We start from the raw sequence: 18,719 nt of genomic DNA, 5'->3' as shown, positions 1-18,719 counted from the left end.
ACACTAGATCGCGTGTTAGCACTCTTCGTCCGCGCTTTCTTGTTCAAACTGAGTTCATTACTGTAATTTCGCATCTTACGTTTAATACAGTAGTTTAAAATGCTTGTGGAAGCATCTTTGTCGCACCTGAGAGTTTGTATGAAAAGAGGGCTGGCAGGTGTAGTGACGTACAATCTAAAAAGAGAGAAGGAGCCAACAGCACCCGGTGTTCCCAGGCGGTCACCCATCCAAGTACTAACCGGGCCCGATGTTGCTTAACTTCGGTGATCGGACGAGAACCGGTGTATTCAACATGGTATGGCCGTTGGCGTCGTTATACTGTAGCTGCACGGCAGAAGAAGGCTTCGCCTCTCCTCCTAACACAAGCAATCGCTTTTTTCGGTGGCACATTTGACGCAAAGCACGTCCTTCACCTCGAAGGCGACGCGCCGCCACGTGGGTCGGACGCACAACACAGCTGCTCGTTGCACCGCCTGTCATTCGTTTGGTTCGTGCGGCCTCCGACACTCGCGGGAGACGCACCTTGTTATCGTTATCCGGCGCAGGGCTTGCGCGCGGCCGGGCGGCTTGGGACTCGCGGGGTGTGGCAGTGTCCTGCTGGACCGAGGGAAGCGTTCTCACCTGCCTGACACGCGTCGCGCTTCCAGATATTTGCGTAATTCGCACGGTGCATTCTCGGCTGTCCCCTTCCGTCCCGACTTGTCCCGACTTTGCTCGACTGCCGCTCGCTGCCGCTCGGGTCGCGGTCCGTAATGACAGCACAAGCACGAGAAACATCTGCGAGATGGGCGCGGGCCGAACCGGCGTGTCCGAGGCGCCGTGTGCGTCCGTTCGGAGCTACCAGAGCAGCTCTGTGCTGCGCCGTGCCGTGGAAAGGTGCGAAAACATGCACACAAGACACAGGCTGTTGGACAAAGTATCCCTCTCTTGTAGCGACGAAAGGTAAATTTTTGTTTACAAATTTGCCGTTGTGCACTGCTACAAAACAATATGCCCTGACGTATTTCACAACATTTCTGTCACTTCATACTGTTTTGTTATTTCCAGAGACTCTTTGGAAGTCTTCCTTGGCGCACTCTTTTCAAACTGAGTTCCTTAATATCGTATCTTACGATAGTTTAAAATCAGTATGGAAGCATCTTTGTCACATGAGAAAGGTAGCATGAAAAAAGGGCTGGCAGGGGTAGCGACAAGAAAGCAAGAAATGAAGACAGCCAGAGTTCCCAAGCGGTCGCCGATCCGAATACTAACGTTGTTGCTTATCATCGGTGGTCGGACAGGAACAGGTTTTTTTTTTTTTTTTAATGTAGTTAGTTTTTGGAATTTAGCGCTCCTACAAAACAGTAGGCTCTGACGCATTTCAAGAGCACATCTGTCGATTCGCAGTGTTTCGTTATTTTCAACGAGTTCCTAGCACTCTTCGTCCGCGCTTTCTTGTTCAAACTGAGTTCATTACTGTAATTTCGCATCTTACGTTTAATACAGTAGTTTAAAATGCTTGTGGAAGCATCTTTGTCGCACCTGAGAGTTTGTATGAAAAGAGGGCTGGCAGGTGTAGTGACGTACAATCTAAAAAGAGAGAAGGAGCCAACAGCACCCGGTGTTCCCAGGCGGTCACCCATCCAAGTACTAACCGGGCCCGATGTTGCTTAACTTCGGTGATCGGACGAGAACCGGTGTATTCAACATGGTATGGCCGTTGGCGTCGTTATACTGTAGCTGCACGGCAGAAGAAGGCTTCGCCTCTCCTCCTAACACAAGCAATCGCTTTTTTCGGTGGCACATTTGACGCAAAGCACGTCCTTCCACCTCGAAGGCGACGCGCCGCCACGTGGGTCGGACGCACAACACAGCTGCTCGTTGCACCGCCTGTCATTCGTTTGGTTCGTGCGGCCTCCGACACTCGCGGGAGACGCACCTTGTTATCGTTATCCGGCGCAGGGCTTGCGCGCGGCCGGGCGGCTTGGGGACTCGCGGGGTGTGGCAGTGTCCTGCTGGACCGAGGGAAGCGTTCTCACCTGCCTGACACGCGTCGCGCTTCCAGATATTTGCGTAATTCGCACGGTGCATTCTCGGCTGTCCCCTTCCGTCCCGACTTGTCCCGACTTTGCTCGACTGCCGCTCGCTGCCGCTCGGGTCGCGGTCCGTAATGACAGCACAAGCACGAGAAACATCTGCGAGATGGGCGCGGGCCGAACCGGCGTGTCCGAGGCGCCGTGTGCGTCCGTTCGGAGCTACCAGAGCAGCTCTGTGCTGCGCCGTGCCGTGGAAAGGTGCGAAAACATGCACACAAGACACAGGCTGTTGGACAAAGTATCCCTCTCTTGTAGCGACGAAAGGTAAATTTTTGTTTACAAATTTGCCGTTGTGCACTGCTACAAAACAATATGCCCTGACGTATTTCACAACATTTCTGTCACTTCATACTGTTTTGTTATTTCCAGAGACTCTTTGGAAGTCTTCCTTGGCGCACTCTTTTCAAACTGAGTTCCTTAATATCGTATCTTACGATAGTTTAAAATCAGTATGGAAGCATCTTTGTCACATGAGAAAGGTAGCATGAAAAAAGGGCTGGCAGGGGTAGCGACAAGAAAGCAAGAAATGAAGACAGCCAGAGTTCCCAAGCGGTCGCCGATCCGAATACTAACGTTGTTGCTTATCATCGGTGGTCGGACAGGAACAGGTTTTTTTTTTTTTTAATGTAGTTAGTTTTTGGAATTTAGCGCTCCTACAAAACAGTAGGCTCTGACGCATTTCAAGAGCACATCTGTCGATTCGCAGTGTTTCGTTATTTTCAACGAGTTCCTAGCACTCTTCGTCCGCGCTTTCTTGTTCAAACTGAGTTCATTACTGTAATTTCGCATCTTACGTTTAATACAGTAGTTTAAAATGCTTGTGGAAGCATCTTTGTCGCACCTGAGAGTTTGTATGAAAAGAGGGCTGGCAGGTGTAGTGACGTACAATCTAAAAAGAGAGAAGGAGCCAACAGCACCCGGTGTTCCCAGGCGGTCACCCATCCAAGTACTAACCGGGCCCGATGTTGCTTAACTTCGGTGATCGGACGAGAACCGGTGTATTCAACATGGTATGGCCGTTGGCGTCGTTATACTGTAGCTGCACGGCAGAAGAAGGCTTCGCCTCTCCTCCTAACACAAGCAATCGCTTTTTTCGGTGGCACATTTGACGCAAAGCACGTCCTTCCACCTCGAAGGCGACGCGCCGCCACGTGGGTCGGACGCACAACACAGCTGCTCGTTGCACCGCCTGTCATTCGTTTGGTTCGTGCGGCCTCCGACACTCGCGGGAGACGCACCTTGTTATCGTTATCCGGCGCAGGGCTTGCGCGCGGCCGGGCGGCTTGGGGACTCGCGGGGTGTGGCAGTGTCCTGCTGGACCGAGGGAAGCGTTCTCACCTGCCTGACACGCGTCGCGCTTCCAGATATTTGCGTAATTCGCACGGAGCATTCTCGGCTGTCCCCTTCCGTCCCGACTTGTCCCGACTTTGCTCGACTGCCGCTCGCTGCCGCTCGGGTCGCGGTCCGTAATGACAGCACAAGCACGAGAAACATCTGCGAGATGGGCGCGGGCCGAACCGGCGTGTCCGAGGCGCCGTGTGCGTCCGTTCGGAGCTACCAGAGCAGCTCTGTGCTGCGCCGTGCCGTGGAAAGGTGCGAAAACATGCACACAAGACACAGGCTGTTGGACAAAGTATCCCTCTCTTGTAGCGACGAAAGGTAAATTTTTGTTTACAAATTTGCCGTTGTGCACTGCTACAAAACAATATGCCCTGACGTATTTCACAACATTTCTGTCACTTCATACTGTTTTGTTATTTCCAGAGACTCTTTGGAAGTCTTCCTTGGCGCACTCTTTTCAAACTGAGTTCCTTAATATCGTATCTTACGATAGTTTAAAATCAGTATGGAAGCATCTTTGTCACATGAGAAAGGTAGCATGAAAAAAGGGCTGGCAGGGGTAGCGACAAGAAAGCAAGAAATGAAGACAGCCAGAGTTCCCAAGCGGTCGCCGATCCGAATACTAACGTTGTTGCTTATCATCGGTGGTCGGACAGGAACAGGTTTTTTTTTTTTTTAATGTAGTTAGTTTTTGGAATTTAGCGCTCCTACAAAACAGTAGGCTCTGACGCATTTCAAGAGCACATCTGTCGATTCGCAGTGTTTCGTTATTTTCAACGAGTTCCTAGCACTCTTCGTCCGCGCTTTCTTGTTCAAACTGAGTTCATTACTGTAATTTCGCATCTTACGTTTAATACAGTAGTTTAAAATGCTTGTGGAAGCATCTTTGTCGCACCTGAGAGTTTGTATGAAAAGAGGGCTGGCAGGTGTAGTGACGTACAATCTAAAAAGAGAGAAGGAGCCAACAGCACCCGGTGTTCCCAGGCGGTCACCCATCCAAGTACTAACCGGGCCCGATGTTGCTTAACTTCGGTGATCGGACGAGAACCGGTGTATTCAACATGGTATGGCCGTTGGCGTCGTTATACTGTAGCTGCACGGCAGAAGAAGGCTTCGCCTCTCCTCCTAACACAAGCAATCGCTTTTTTCGGTGGCACATTTGACGCAAAGCACGTCCTTCCACCTCGAAGGCGACGCGCCGCCACGTGGGTCGGACGCACAACACAGCTGCTCGTTGCACCGCCTGTCATTCGTTTGGTTCGTGCGGCCTCCGACACTCGCGGGAGACGCACCTTGTTATCGTTATCCGGCGCAGGGCTTGCGCGCGGCCGGGCGGCTTGGGGACTCGCGGGGTGTGGCAGTGTCCTGCTGGACCGAGGGAAGCGTTCTCACCTGCCTGACACGCGTCGCGCTTCCAGATATTTGCGTAATTCGCACGGTGCATTCTCGGCTGTCCCCTTCCGTCCCGACTTGTCCCGACTTTGCTCGACTGCCGCTCGCTGCCGCTCGGGTCGCGGTCCGTAATGACAGCACAAGCACGAGAAACATCTGCGAGATGGGCGCGGGCCGAACCGGCGTGTCCGAGGCGCCGTGTGCGTCCGTTCGGAGCTACCAGAGCAGCTCTGTGCTGCGCCGTGCCGTGGAAAGGTGCGAAAACATGCACACAAGACACAGGCTGTTGGACAAAGTATCCCTCTCTTGTAGCGACGAAAGGTAAATTTTTGTTTACAAATTTGCCGTTGTGCACTGCTACAAAACAATATGCCCTGACGTATTTCACAACATTTCTGTCACTTCATACTGTTTTGTTATTTCCAGAGACTCTTTGGAAGTCTTCCTTGGCGCACTCTTTTCAAACTGAGTTCCTTAATATCGTATCTTACGATAGTTTAAAATCAGTATGGAAGCATCTTTGTCACATGAGAAAGGTAGCATGAAAAAAGGGCTGGCAGGGGTAGCGACAAGAAAGCAAGAAATGAAGACAGCCAGAGTTCCCAAGCGGTCGCCGATCCGAATACTAACGTTGTTGCTTATCATCGGTGGTCGGACAGGAACAGGTTTTTTTTTTTTTTTTAATGTAGTTAGTTTTTGGAATTTAGCGCTCCTACAAAACAGTAGGCTCTGACGCATTTCAAGAGCACATCTGTCGATTCGCAGTGTTTCGTTATTTTCAACGAGTTCCTAGCACTCTTCGTCCGCGCTTTCTTGTTCAAACTGAGTTCATTACTGTAATTTCGCATCTTACGTTTAATACAGTAGTTTAAAATGCTTGTGGAAGCATCTTTGTCGCACCTGAGAGTTTGTATGAAAAGAGGGCTGGCAGGTGTAGTGACGTACAATCTAAAAAGAGAGAAGGAGCCAACAGCACCCGGTGTTCCCAGGCGGTCACCCATCCAAGTACTAACCGGGCCCGATGTTGCTTAACTTCGGTGATCGGACGAGAACCGGTGTATTCAACATGGTATGGCCGTTGGCGTCGTTATACTGTAGCTGCACGGCAGAAGAAGGCTTCGCCTCTCCTCCTAACACAAGCAATCGCTTTTTTCGGTGGCACATTTGACGCAAAGCACGTCCTTCCACCTCGAAGGCGACGCGCCGCCACGTGGGTCGGACGCACAACACAGCTGCTCGTTGCACCGCCTGTCATTCGTTTGGTTCGTGCGGCCTCCGACACTCGCGGGAGACGCACCTTGTTATCGTTATCCGGCGCAGGGCTTGCGCGCGGCCGGGCGGCTTGGGGACTCGCGGGGTGTGGCAGTGTCCTGCTGGACCGAGGGAAGCGTTCTCACCTGCCTGACACGCGTCGCGCTTCCAGATATTTGCGTAATTCGCACGGTGCATTCTCGGCTGTCCCCTTCCGTCCCGACTTGTCCCGACTTTGCTCGACTGCCGCTCGCTGCCGCTCGGGTCGCGGTCCGTAATGACAGCACAAGCACGAGAAACATCTGCGAGATGGGCGCGGGCCGAACCGGCGTGTCCGAGGCGCCGTGTGCGTCCGTTCGGAGCTACCAGAGCAGCTCTGTGCTGCGCCGTGCCGTGGAAAGGTGCGAAAACATGCACACAAGACACAGGCTGTTGGACAAAGTATCCCTCTCTTGTAGCGACGAAAGGTAAATTTTTGTTTACAAATTTGCCGTTGTGCACTGCTACAAAACAATATGCCCTGACGTATTTCACAACATTTCTGTCACTTCATACTGTTTTGTTATTTCCAGAGACTCTTTGGAAGTCTTCCTTGGCGCACTCTTTTCAAACTGAGTTCCTTAATATCGTATCTTACGATAGTTTAAAATCAGTATGGAAGCATCTTTGTCACATGAGAAAGGTAGCATGAAAAAAGGGCTGGCAGGGGTAGCGACAAGAAAGCAAGAAATGAAGACAGCCAGAGTTCCCAAGCGGTCGCCGATCCGAATACTAACGTTGTTGCTTATCATCGGTGGTCGGACAGGAACAGGTTTTTTTTTTTTTTAATGTAGTTAGTTTTTGGAATTTAGCGCTCCTACAAAACAGTAGGCTCTGACGCATTTCAAGAGCACATCTGTCGATTCGCAGTGTTTCGTTATTTTCAACGAGTTCCTAGCACTCTTCGTCCGCGCTTTCTTGTTCAAACTGAGTTCATTACTGTAATTTCGCATCTTACGTTTAATACAGTAGTTTAAAATGCTTGTGGAAGCATCTTTGTCGCACCTGAGAGTTTGTATGAAAAGAGGGCTGGCAGGTGTAGTGACGTACAATCTAAAAAGAGAGAAGGAGCCAACAGCACCCGGTGTTCCCAGGCGGTCACCCATCCAAGTACTAACCGGGCCCGATGTTGCTTAACTTCGGTGATCGGACGAGAACCGGTGTATTCAACATGGTATGGCCGTTGGCGTCGTTATACTGTAGCTGCACGGCAGAAGAAGGCTTCGCCTCTCCTCCTAACACAAGCAATCGCTTTTTTCGGTGGCACATTTGACGCAAAGCACGTCCTTCCACCTCGAAGGCGACGCGCCGCCACGTGGGTCGGACGCACAACACAGCTGCTCGTTGCACCGCCTGTCATTCGTTTGGTTCGTGCGGCCTCCGACACTCGCGGGAGACGCACCTTGTTATCGTTATCCGGCGCAGGGCTTGCGCGCGGCCGGGCGGCTTGGGGACTCGCGGGGTGTGGCAGTGTCCTGCTGGACCGAGGGAAGCGTTCTCACCTGCCTGACACGCGTCGCGCTTCCAGATATTTGCGTAATTCGCACGGTGCATTCTCGGCTGTCCCCTTCCGTCCCGACTTGTCCCGACTTTGCTCGACTGCCGCTCGCTGCCGCTCGGGTCGCGGTCCGTAATGACAGCACAAGCACGAGAAACATCTGCGAGATGGGCGCGGGCCGAACCGGCGTGTCCGAGGCGCCGTGTGCGTCCGTTCGGAGCTACCAGAGCAGCTCTGTGCTGCGCCGTGCCGTGGAAAGGTGCGAAAACATGCACACAAGACACAGGCTGTTGGACAAAGTATCCCTCTCTTGTAGCGACGAAAGGTAAATTTTTGTTTACAAATTTGCCGTTGTGCACTGCTACAAAACAATATGCCCTGACGTATTTCACAACATTTCTGTCACTTCATACTGTTTTGTTATTTCCAGAGACTCTTTGGAAGTCTTCCTTGGCGCACTCTTTTCAAACTGAGTTCCTTAATATCGTATCTTACGATAGTTTAAAATCAGTATGGAAGCATCTTTGTCACATGAGAAAGGTAGCATGAAAAAAGGGCTGGCAGGGGTAGCGACAAGAAAGCAAGAAATGAAGACAGCCAGAGTTCCCAAGCGGTCGCCGATCCGAATACTAACGTTGTTGCTTATCATCGGTGGTCGGACAGGAACAGGTTTTTTTTTTTTTTTTAATGTAGTTAGTTTTTGGAATTTAGCGCTCCTACAAAACAGTAGGCTCTGACGCATTTCAAGAGCACATCTGTCGATTCGCAGTGTTTCGTTATTTTCAACGAGTTCCTAGCACTCTTCGTCCGCGCTTTCTTGTTCAAACTGAGTTCATTACTGTAATTTCGCATCTTACGTTTAATACAGTAGTTTAAAATGCTTGTGGAAGCATCTTTGTCGCACCTGAGAGTTTGTATGAAAAGAGGGCTGGCAGGTGTAGTGACGTACAATCTAAAAAGAGAGAAGGAGCCAACAGCACCCGGTGTTCCCAGGCGGTCACCCATCCAAGTACTAACCGGGCCCGATGTTGCTTAACTTCGGTGATCGGACGAGAACCGGTGTATTCAACATGGTATGGCCGTTGGCGTCGTTATACTGTAGCTGCACGGCAGAAGAAGGCTTCGCCTCTCCTCCTAACACAAGCAATCGCTTTTTTCGGTGGCACATTTGACGCAAAGCACGTCCTTCCACCTCGAAGGCGACGCGCCGCCACGTGGGTCGGACGCACAACACAGCTGCTCGTTGCACCGCCTGTCATTCGTTTGGTTCGTGCGGCCTCCGACACTCGCGGGAGACGCACCTTGTTATCGTTATCCGGCGCAGGGCTTGCGCGCGGCCGGGCGGCTTGGGGACTCGCGGGGTGTGGCAGTGTCCTGCTGGACCGAGGGAAGCGTTCTCACCTGCCTGACACGCGTCGCGCTTCCAGATATTTGCGTAATTCGCACGGTGCATTCTCGGCTGTCCCCTTCCGTCCCGACTTGTCCCGACTTTGCTCGACTGCCGCTCGCTGCCGCTCGGGTCGCGGTCCGTAATGACAGCACAAGCACGAGAAACATCTGCGAGATGGGCGCGGGCCGAACCGGCGTGTCCGAGGCGCCGTGTGCGTCCGTTCGGAGCTACCAGAGCAGCTCTGTGCTGCGCCGTGCCGTGGAAAGGTGCGAAAACATGCACACAAGACACAGGCTGTTGGACAAAGTATCCCTCTCTTGTAGCGACGAAAGGTAAATTTTTGTTTACAAATTTGCCGTTGTGCACTGCTACAAAACAATATGCCCTGACGTATTTCACAACATTTCTGTCACTTCATACTGTTTTGTTATTTCCAGAGACTCTTTGGAAGTCTTCCTTGGCGCACTCTTTTCAAACTGAGTTCCTTAATATCGTATCTTACGATAGTTTAAAATCAGTATGGAAGCATCTTTGTCACATGAGAAAGGTAGCATGAAAAAAGGGCTGGCAGGGGTAGCGACAAGAAAGCAAGAAATGAAGACAGCCAGAGTTCCCAAGCGGTCGCCGATCCGAATACTAACGTTGTTGCTTATCATCGGTGGTCGGACAGGAACAGGTTTTTTTTTTTTTTAATGTAGTTAGTTTTTGGAATTTAGCGCTCCTACAAAACAGTAGGCTCTGACGCATTTCAAGAGCACATCTGTCGATTCGCAGTGTTTCGTTATTTTCAACGAGTTCCTAGCACTCTTCGTCCGCGCTTTCTTGTTCAAACTGAGTTCATTACTGTAATTTCGCATCTTACGTTTAATACAGTAGTTTAAAATGCTTGTGGAAGCATCTTTGTCGCACCTGAGAGTTTGTATGAAAAGAGGGCTGGCAGGTGTAGTGACGTACAATCTAAAAAGAGAGAAGGAGCCAACAGCACCCGGTGTTCCCAGGCGGTCACCCATCCAAGTACTAACCGGGCCCGATGTTGCTTAACTTCGGTGATCGGACGAGAACCGGTGTATTCAACATGGTATGGCCGTTGGCGTCGTTATACTGTAGCTGCACGGCAGAAGAAGGCTTCGCCTCTCCTCCTAACACAAGCAATCGCTTTTTTCGGTGGCACATTTGACGCAAAGCACGTCCTTCCACCTCGAAGGCGACGCGCCGCCACGTGGGTCGGACGCACAACACAGCTGCTCGTTGCACCGCCTGTCATTCGTTTGGTTCGTGCGGCCTCCGACACTCGCGGGAGACGCACCTTGTTATCGTTATCCGGCGCAGGGCTTGCGCGCGGCCGGGCGGCTTGGGGACTCGCGGGGTGTGGCAGTGTCCTGCTGGACCGAGGGAAGCGTTCTCACCTGCCTGACACGCGTCGCGCTTCCAGATATTTGCGTAATTCGCACGGTGCATTCTCGGCTGTCCCCTTCCGTCCCGACTTGTCCCGACTTTGCTCGACTGCCGCTCGCTGCCGCTCGGGTCGCGGTCCGTAATGACAGCACAAGCACGAGAAACATCTGCGAGATGGGCGCGGGCCGAACCGGCGTGTCCGAGGCGCCGTGTGCGTCCGTTCGGAGCTACCAGAGCAGCTCTGTGCTGCGCCGTGCCGTGGAAAGGTGCGAAAACATGCACACAAGACACAGGCTGTTGGACAAAGTATCCCTCTCTTGTAGCGACGAAAGGTAAATTTTTGTTTACAAATTTGCCGTTGTGCACTGCTACAAAACAATATGCCCTGACGTATTTCACAACATTTCTGTCACTTCATACTGTTTTGTTATTTCCAGAGACTCTTTGGAAGTCTTCCTTGGCGCACTCTTTTCAAACTGAGTTCCTTAATATCGTATCTTACGATAGTTTAAAATCAGTATGGAAGCATCTTTGTCACATGAGAAAGGTAGCATGAAAAAAGGGCTGGCAGGGGTAGCGACAAGAAAGCAAGAAATGAAGACAGCCAGAGTTCCCAAGCGGTCGCCGATCCGAATACTAACGTTGTTGCTTATCATCGGTGGTCGGACAGGAACAGGTTTTTTTTTTTTTTTAATGTAGTTAGTTTTTGGAATTTAGCGCTCCTACAAAACAGTAGGCTCTGACGCATTTCAAGAGCACATCTGTCGATTCGCAGTGTTTCGTTATTTTCAACGAGTTCCTAGCACTCTTCGTCCGCGCTTTCTTGTTCAAACTGAGTTCATTACTGTAATTTCGCATCTTACGTTTAATACAGTAGTTTAAAATGCTTGTGGAAGCATCTTTGTCGCACCTGAGAGTTTGTATGAAAAGAGGGCTGGCAGGTGTAGTGACGTACAATCTAAAAAGAGAGAAGGAGCCAACAGCACCCGGTGTTCCCAGGCGGTCACCCATCCAAGTACTAACCGGGCCCGATGTTGCTTAACTTCGGTGATCGGACGAGAACCGGTGTATTCAACATGGTATGGCCGTTGGCGTCGTTATACTGTAGCTGCACGGCAGAAGAAGGCTTCGCCTCTCCTCCTAACACAAGCAATCGCTTTTTTCGGTGGCACATTTGACGCAAAGCACGTCCTTCCACCTCGAAGGCGACGCGCCGCCACGTGGGTCGGACGCACAACACAGCTGCTCGTTGCACCGCCTGTCATTCGTTTGGTTCGTGCGGCCTCCGACACTCGCGGGAGACGCACCTTGTTATCGTTATCCGGCGCAGGGCTTGCGCGCGGCCGGGCGGCTTGGGGACTCGCGGGGTGTGGCAGTGTCCTGCTGGACCGAGGGAAGCGTTCTCACCTGCCTGACACGCGTCGCGCTTCCAGATATTTGCGTAATTCGCACGGTGCATTCTCGGCTGTCCCCTTCCGTCCCGACTTGTCCCGACTTTGCTCGACTGCCGCTCGCTGCCGCTCGGGTCGCGGTCCGTAATGACAGCACAAGCACGAGAAACATCTGCGAGATGGGCGCGGGCCGAACCGGCGTGTCCGAGGCGCCGTGTGCGTCCGTTCGGAGCTACCAGAGCAGCTCTGTGCTGCGCCGTGCCGTGGAAAGGTGCGAAAACATGCACACAAGACACAGGCTGTTGGACAAAGTATCCCTCTCTTGTAGCGACGAAAGGTAAATTTTTGTTTACAAATTTGCCGTTGTGCACTGCTACAAAACAATATGCCCTGACGTATTTCACAACATTTCTGTCACTTCATACTGTTTTGTTATTTCCAGAGACTCTTTGGAAGTCTTCCTTGGCGCACTCTTTTCAAACTGAGTTCCTTAATATCGTATCTTACGATAGTTTAAAATCAGTATGGAAGCATCTTTGTCACATGAGAAAGGTAGCATGAAAAAAGGGCTGGCAGGGGTAGCGACAAGAAAGCAAGAAATGAAGACAGCCAGAGTTCCCAAGCGGTCGCCGATCCGAATACTAACGTTGTTGCTTATCATCGGTGGTCGGACAGGAACAGGTTTTTTTTTTTTTTTTAATGTAGTTAGTTTTTGGAATTTAGCGCTCCTACAAAACAGTAGGCTCTGACGCATTTCAAGAGCACATCTGTCGATTCGCAGTGTTTCGTTATTTTCAACGAGTTCCTAGCACTCTTCGTCCGCGCTTTCTTGTTCAAACTGAGTTCATTACTGTAATTTCGCATCTTACGTTTAATACAGTAGTTTAAAATGCTTGTGGAAGCATCTTTGTCGCACCTGAGAGTTTGTATGAAAAGAGGGCTGGCAGGTGTAGTGACGTACAATCTAAAAAGAGAGAAGGAGCCAACAGCACCCGGTGTTCCCAGGCGGTCACCCATCCAAGTACTAACCGGGCCCGATGTTGCTTAACTTCGGTGATCGGACGAGAACCGGTGTATTCAACATGGTATGGCCGTTGGCGTCGTTATACTGTAGCTGCACGGCAGAAGAAGGCTTCGCCTCTCCTCCTAACACAAGCAATCGCTTTTTTCGGTGGCACATTTGACGCAAAGCACGTCCTTCCACCTCGAAGGCGACGCGCCGCCACGTGGGTCGGACGCACAACACAGCTGCTCGTTGCACCGCCTGTCATTCGTTTGGTTCGTGCGGCCTCCGACACTCGCGGGAGACGCACCTTGTTATCGTTATCCGGCGCAGGGCTTGCGCGCGGCCGGGCGGCTTGGGGACTCGCGGGGTGTGGCAGTGTCCTGCTGGACCGAGGGAAGCGTTCTCACCTGCCTGACACGCGTCGCGCTTCCAGATATTTGCGTAATTCGCACGGTGCATTCTCGGCTGTCCCCTTCCGTCCCGACTTGTCCCGACTTTGCTCGACTGCCGCTCGCTGCCGCTCGGGTCGCGGTCCGTAATGACAGCACAAGCACGAGAAACATCTGCGAGATGGGCGCGGGCCGAACCGGCGTGTCCGAGGCGCCGTGTGCGTCCGTTCGGAGCTACCAGAGCAGCTCTGTGCTGCGCCGTGCCGTGGAAAGGTGCGAAAACATGCACACAAGACACAGGCTGTTGGACAAAGTATCCCTCTCTTGTAGCGACGAAAGGTAAATTTTTGTTTACAAATTTGCCGTTGTGCACTGCTACAAAACAATATGCCCTGACGTATTTCACAACATTTCTGTCACTTCATACTGTTTTGTTATTTCCAGAGACTCTTTGGAAGTCTTCCTTGGCGCACTCTTTTCAAACTGAGTTCCTTAATATCGTATCTTACGATAGTTTAAAATCAGTATGGAAGCATCTTTGTCACATGAGAAAGGTAGCATGAAAAAAGGGCTGGCAGGGGTAGCGACAAGAAAGCAAGAAATGAAGACAGCCAGAGTTCCCAAGCGGTCGCCGATCCGAATACTAACGTTGTTGCTTATCATCGGTGGTCGGACAGGAACAGGTTTTTTTTTTTTTTTTAATGTAGTTAGTTTTTGGAATTTAGCGCTCCTACAAAACAGTAGGCTCTGACGCATTTCAAGAGCACATCTGTCGATTCGCAGTGTTTCGTTATTTTCAACGAGTTCCTAGCACTCTTCGTCCGCGCTTTCTTGTTCAAACTGAGTTCATTACTGTAATTTCGCATCTTACGTTTAATACAGTAGTTTAAAATGCTTGTGGAAGCATCTTTGTCGCACCTGAGAGTTTGTATGAAAAGAGGGCTGGCAGGTGTAGTGACGTACAATCTAAAAAGAGAGAAGGAGCCAACAGCACCCGGTGTTCCCAGGCGGTCACCCATCCAAGTACTAACCGGGCCCGATGTTGCTTAACTTCGGTGATCGGACGAGAACCGGTGTATTCAACATGGTATGGCCGTTGGCGTCGTTATACTGTAGCTGCACGGCAGAAGAAGGCTTCGCCTCTCCTCCTAACACAAGCAATCGCTTTTTTCGGTGGCACATTTGACGCAAAGCACGTCCTTCCACCTCGAAGGCGACGCGCCGCCACGTGGGTCGGACGCACAACACAGCTGCTCGTTGCACCGCCTGTCATTCGTTTGGTTCGTGCGGCCTCCGACACTCGCGGGAGACGCACCTTGTTATCGTTATCCGGCGCAGGGCTTGCGCGCGGCCGGGCGGCTTGGGGACTCGCGGGGTGTGGCAGTGTCCTGCTGGACCGAGGGAAGCGTTCTCACCTGCCTGACACGCGTCGCGCTTCCAGATATTTGCGTAATTCGCACGGTGCATTCTCGGCTGTCCCCTTCCGTCCCGACTTGTCCCGACTTTGCTCGACTGCCGCTCGCTGCCGCTCGGGTCGCGGTCCGTAATGACAGCACAAGCACGAGAAACATCTGCGAGATGGGCGCGGGCCGAACCGGCGTGTCCGAGGCGCCGTGTGCGTCCGTTCGGAGCTACCAGAGCAGCTCTGTGCTGCGCCGTGCCGTGGAAAGGTGCGAAAACATGCACACAAGACACAGGCTGTTGGACAAAGTATCCCTCTCTTGTAGCGACGAAAGGTAAATTTTTGTTTACAAATTTGCCGTTGTGCACTGCTACAAAACAATATGCCCTGACGTATTTCACAACATTTCTGTCACTTCATACTGTTTTGTTATTTCCAGAGACTCTTTGGAAGTCTTCCTTGGCGCACTCTTTTCAAACTGAGTTCCTTAATATCGTATCTTACGATAGTTTAAAATCAGTATGGAAGCATCTTTGTCACATGAGAAAGGTAGCATGAAAAAAGGGCTGGCAGGGGTAGCGACAAGAAAGCAAGAAATGAAGACAGCCAGAGTTCCCAAGCGGTCGCCGATCCGAATACTAACGTTGTTGCTTATCATCGGTGGTCGGACAGGAACAGGTTTTTTTTTTTTTTTAATGTAGTTAGTTTTTGGAATTTATCGCTCTTACAAAACAGTAGGCTCTGACGCACTTCAAGAGCACATCTGTCGATTCGCAGTGTTTCGTTACTTTCAAGGTGTTCTAGCACTCTTCCTTCGCGCATTCTTGCTCAAACTGAGTTCATTACTGTAATTTCGTATCTTACGTTTAATACAGTAGTTTAAAATGCTCGAGGAAGCATCTTTGTCACACCTGAGAGTTAGTATGAAAAGAGGGCTGGCCGATGTAGCGAGGTAAAAAGGAAAAAATGAGAGGGAGCCAACAGCACCTTTTTTTTTTTTTTTTTTTTTTTTTTTTTTTTTTTTTTTTTTTTTTTTTTTTCCGGGCCTCCCAACTCCCCTTATAGCCCGGCCTTTACACTCTCCATGAAATGCCTTCTGATTGGCGAGCTTCAAATGCTATCTATAATAGTGCTGTTGGCTCCTCGTAGGTGGACTGGTAGACGCATCGGCTAGTAATGCCTTCTTCGGCGAGGCGTGCATGGACCATGATGCGGTATTGTGTCTTGTATACGAATGAAAAGAAAATGGTTTCTCCAAAAAACTTGAGAACAAAAACGTTAAAATCACTCAAATTTTACTTCAAAACGGAAAATAAAAATGTCTCCACACCGTAAACGCTCGCTTGAACGACGGCGGAAAGTGGTCGCCAACTTCCATGGCCACCAGAACGCAGTATTTGCCGAAAATGTATATTACACTAAGAAAGAAAAAAAATAAATCTAATCAAACCGTCTCCGCCAATATTCTTCGGATATGACGGTGAGAAGAATCACAAACTGAAAAAACGTCCACCCACAGATAGTATAAGGAATCCAACGTACATGCACACGTAAAAGTAAGGAAAATGTCCTTCTCGACACTGTCTCCTCAGTCATCTTGGGAGAAAAAATGAAAAAAAAAATGTCCTCAGAACAAAGAAAAACAGATAAATAAAGCACAAGTTAACTCCTACTAATAAAACATCCACATAACCCGAGAACAGGATACGTTGTCGATAATGTTCGTTCCATATAACACACACTGGCATTCAAATTTAGTTCCATCATTCGTAGAAAGAAAGTTCCGTTGTAAGCAAAGTCCCGTCGAAGCAACATAATTCATAGCACCGGCATTACCACTGGAGGATAACGCGATAAAAGTCAAAATTGGTAGGCAGTCCTATGTAGATATCAACAATTTAGCATAGGCATGGTCCAAGGCCACACGCAAAAAATTGGCAAAAGTCTGAGTATAAGCCGCACGAGCAAGGTCCTGACGGTGTTCCGTCCACAAATAGGATAGAAAATCGACGGCATCAGTCACTTTCAGGGTAAAGATACAGTAAACTGTATGTCCAAGAATCCATAACGTCGCATTCCTTTTGGTGGCCGGGTAAGCCGCGCACTGAGGCACTATGGCGTCCATGGCTGTCACGTGCCGCCTGTCCACCCTGTTAATCAGACGAACCATGTCACAGGCAATGTCCCAGACCACACGAAATTTGTCACACACAAAACGATGTTCGATAGTGTCCTCCTCTGCACACAATTCACACTCTCCCGAAGAAATCAAATCAATAGAACAAAGATTGGCATTTGTCGGGATAGTCCGGTTGACCACTTTATACCAAGTAGCATGAACGGCGGCAGGGACGGCGGCGGTAGCAAGGTTCTTCCACACCAGCTGCCAATCATGCTGTGGCAACCGATATTCCCATTTGTTCCTAATCGGCGTCCCTCTAAGAGCTCGAATTATCTCAGTAACACTACATGTACAGACGTCACCAAACACAAGATAACTATTGTAAACATAATAGCGGCGCACGAAATTCAACACATACGGAATGTGACTGATTGAAACAGGGGCTACTACTGATGGTGGGCGGTAATGACGAAACAAGGCAGCTGTCGGACTGTGCGGCCCCTTGTCAATCACCACTGTGGTCCGTTTCACAAGGAGCGCCGCACACTTAGATCGGAAGTCAACCAAACCTAGCCCCCCTTCCTGCAAGCTTAAAGTACACGTCGCCAAGGAGACCTTAAAAATATCGCCCTTCCATAGCAGCCAATAAACTGCTTGTTGGATGGCCCTTTCCAATTCTTTTGGCACTGGGAGAACTTGTGCCAGATACCACGCTTTGGCGAAGATATTCGTGTTAATGAGAGCCACCTTCTGACGAAGCGCCAGGTTGCGAGAGGCGTAGAGTTTAGCAACAGCTCGGATCTTGTATAATGTGGAACGCCAATTAAGGGCTTCCATACGCTGTGTGTTGTCAGTTAGAATGACACCGAGCACCGTGTGCTGTTGCTTCACACAAAACCAATCGCCGCTGACAGTGCGTAATCGAGGTGTAAGGGGAAGCAAGACAGTCTTACGAGGGTTGACGATAGCCCCCGTCGCCCTCTCAAAACGGTCCAAAACACCACGCAAGCGATCAAGATCCTCTGGATGATCAATGAAGACCCCCAGGTCATCAGCATACGCCCGACATACCAGCCGAACGTCGCCAAGCCGAATACCCCGGCACTCCCGGGCTATACAACGTAGGAGTGGGTCCAACGCCAAGGCGAAAAGCGCCATAGACAGAGGACACCCCTGTCGGACAGAACGACCAATGGGGATGACGCTACCAGGAATACCGTTGATGACCACCCGAGAAGTGGCATTACGCAAGATATTGTACACCATCTTCGTTACTTTGGACCCAAAACCCAGGCCGATCATCACTCGCCGCAGATAGGAGTGGCTGATCCGATCAAAGGCGTTTTTAAAGTCTACTAGCAAGATCGCAGCCGCTCGGAGCCTGTGACCCTTTACATATCCGATGCAGTCGCGATAAGCCAGGACGGCATCGAAAATGTTCCTGTCGGCCACAGCACAAGTTTGATATTCACTGATGACCTTGGGCAGAACGACCTGCATCCTGTGCGTAACACACCGCGCCATAATCTTATAATCAGCGTTCAAGAGGGTTATAGGGCGAACACTGTCTATACGCGGCGTCGCGGTTGATTTAGGGAGAAGTGCAACACGCCCTTCCGCAAACTCCGCCGGGATGTCAACACCGTTATGGATTTCGTTCATGATCACAGTTAAAACATCGCTTAAAAGAGGGAAAAATTTTAAATAAAATTCCGCGGGGATTCCGTCCATACCAGGGGATTTGCCCCTAGGACTACTTTTCACCGCCGCAGAGAGATCCTCAGAAGTAAAAGTCGCATTAAGATGGGCCCTGTCTTGTCGCGTTAAAACATGTGGGACCCCCTGCAAAAAATCGCGGAGCGCCCCGGGGTCGGCGTCTACTGGGTGAAAGAGCGCAGCAAAGTGATCATGGACCTCCCGCTCAATATCCACCCAGTCGGAAGTCGTCGTCCCATCCTGTTTGAGCCACTTACGAATAACCAACCTCTCCCGCCGCCTCCGCTCCCTGTTCAGGTGGTAGAGAGAGAG

The 18,719-nt window shown here is 50.7% G+C and overlaps 11 non-coding genes across 11 annotated transcripts; all 11 read right to left on the bottom strand.

The window, feature by feature from the left end:
• Positions 1 to 190: 190 nt before the first annotated feature.
• On the bottom strand, positions 191 to 309 carry LOC126356414 (5S ribosomal RNA). The gene has a single exon (XR_007565677.1). It is a non-coding gene; the product is annotated as a 5S ribosomal RNA (ribosomal RNA).
• Positions 310 to 1,585: 1,276 nt separating this feature from the next.
• Positions 1,586 to 1,704, bottom strand: LOC126356413 (5S ribosomal RNA). Its single transcript, XR_007565676.1, has one exon. It is a non-coding gene; the product is annotated as a 5S ribosomal RNA (ribosomal RNA).
• A 1,276-nt stretch (positions 1,705 to 2,980) lies between these two features.
• On the bottom strand, positions 2,981 to 3,099 carry LOC126356411 (5S ribosomal RNA). The gene has a single exon (XR_007565675.1). It is a non-coding gene; the product is annotated as a 5S ribosomal RNA (ribosomal RNA).
• A 1,276-nt stretch (positions 3,100 to 4,375) lies between these two features.
• Positions 4,376 to 4,494, bottom strand: LOC126356410 (5S ribosomal RNA). Its single transcript, XR_007565674.1, has one exon. It is a non-coding gene; the product is annotated as a 5S ribosomal RNA (ribosomal RNA).
• A 1,278-nt stretch (positions 4,495 to 5,772) lies between these two features.
• LOC126356409 (5S ribosomal RNA) lies at positions 5,773 to 5,891 on the bottom strand. The gene has a single exon (XR_007565673.1). It is a non-coding gene; the product is annotated as a 5S ribosomal RNA (ribosomal RNA).
• A 1,276-nt stretch (positions 5,892 to 7,167) lies between these two features.
• LOC126356408 (5S ribosomal RNA) lies at positions 7,168 to 7,286 on the bottom strand. The gene has a single exon (XR_007565672.1). It is a non-coding gene; the product is annotated as a 5S ribosomal RNA (ribosomal RNA).
• A 1,278-nt stretch (positions 7,287 to 8,564) lies between these two features.
• Positions 8,565 to 8,683, bottom strand: LOC126356407 (5S ribosomal RNA). Its single transcript, XR_007565671.1, has one exon. It is a non-coding gene; the product is annotated as a 5S ribosomal RNA (ribosomal RNA).
• Positions 8,684 to 9,959: 1,276 nt separating this feature from the next.
• Positions 9,960 to 10,078, bottom strand: LOC126356405 (5S ribosomal RNA). Its single transcript, XR_007565670.1, has one exon. It is a non-coding gene; the product is annotated as a 5S ribosomal RNA (ribosomal RNA).
• A 1,277-nt stretch (positions 10,079 to 11,355) lies between these two features.
• On the bottom strand, positions 11,356 to 11,474 carry LOC126356404 (5S ribosomal RNA). Its single transcript, XR_007565669.1, has one exon. It is a non-coding gene; the product is annotated as a 5S ribosomal RNA (ribosomal RNA).
• A 1,278-nt stretch (positions 11,475 to 12,752) lies between these two features.
• Positions 12,753 to 12,871, bottom strand: LOC126356403 (5S ribosomal RNA). The gene has a single exon (XR_007565668.1). It is a non-coding gene; the product is annotated as a 5S ribosomal RNA (ribosomal RNA).
• Positions 12,872 to 14,149: 1,278 nt separating this feature from the next.
• LOC126356401 (5S ribosomal RNA) lies at positions 14,150 to 14,268 on the bottom strand. Its single transcript, XR_007565666.1, has one exon. It is a non-coding gene; the product is annotated as a 5S ribosomal RNA (ribosomal RNA).
• Between the last annotated feature and the right edge of the window lie 4,451 nt (positions 14,269 to 18,719).

Source organism: Schistocerca gregaria, chromosome 3 (genome assembly GCF_023897955.1).
Source record: "Schistocerca gregaria isolate iqSchGreg1 chromosome 3, iqSchGreg1.2, whole genome shotgun sequence".
NCBI lineage: Eukaryota > Metazoa > Arthropoda > Insecta > Orthoptera > Acrididae > Schistocerca > Schistocerca gregaria.
Note: the sequence above shows the minus strand (reverse complement) of the source record. Positions and strands in the feature narration are given on the sequence as shown.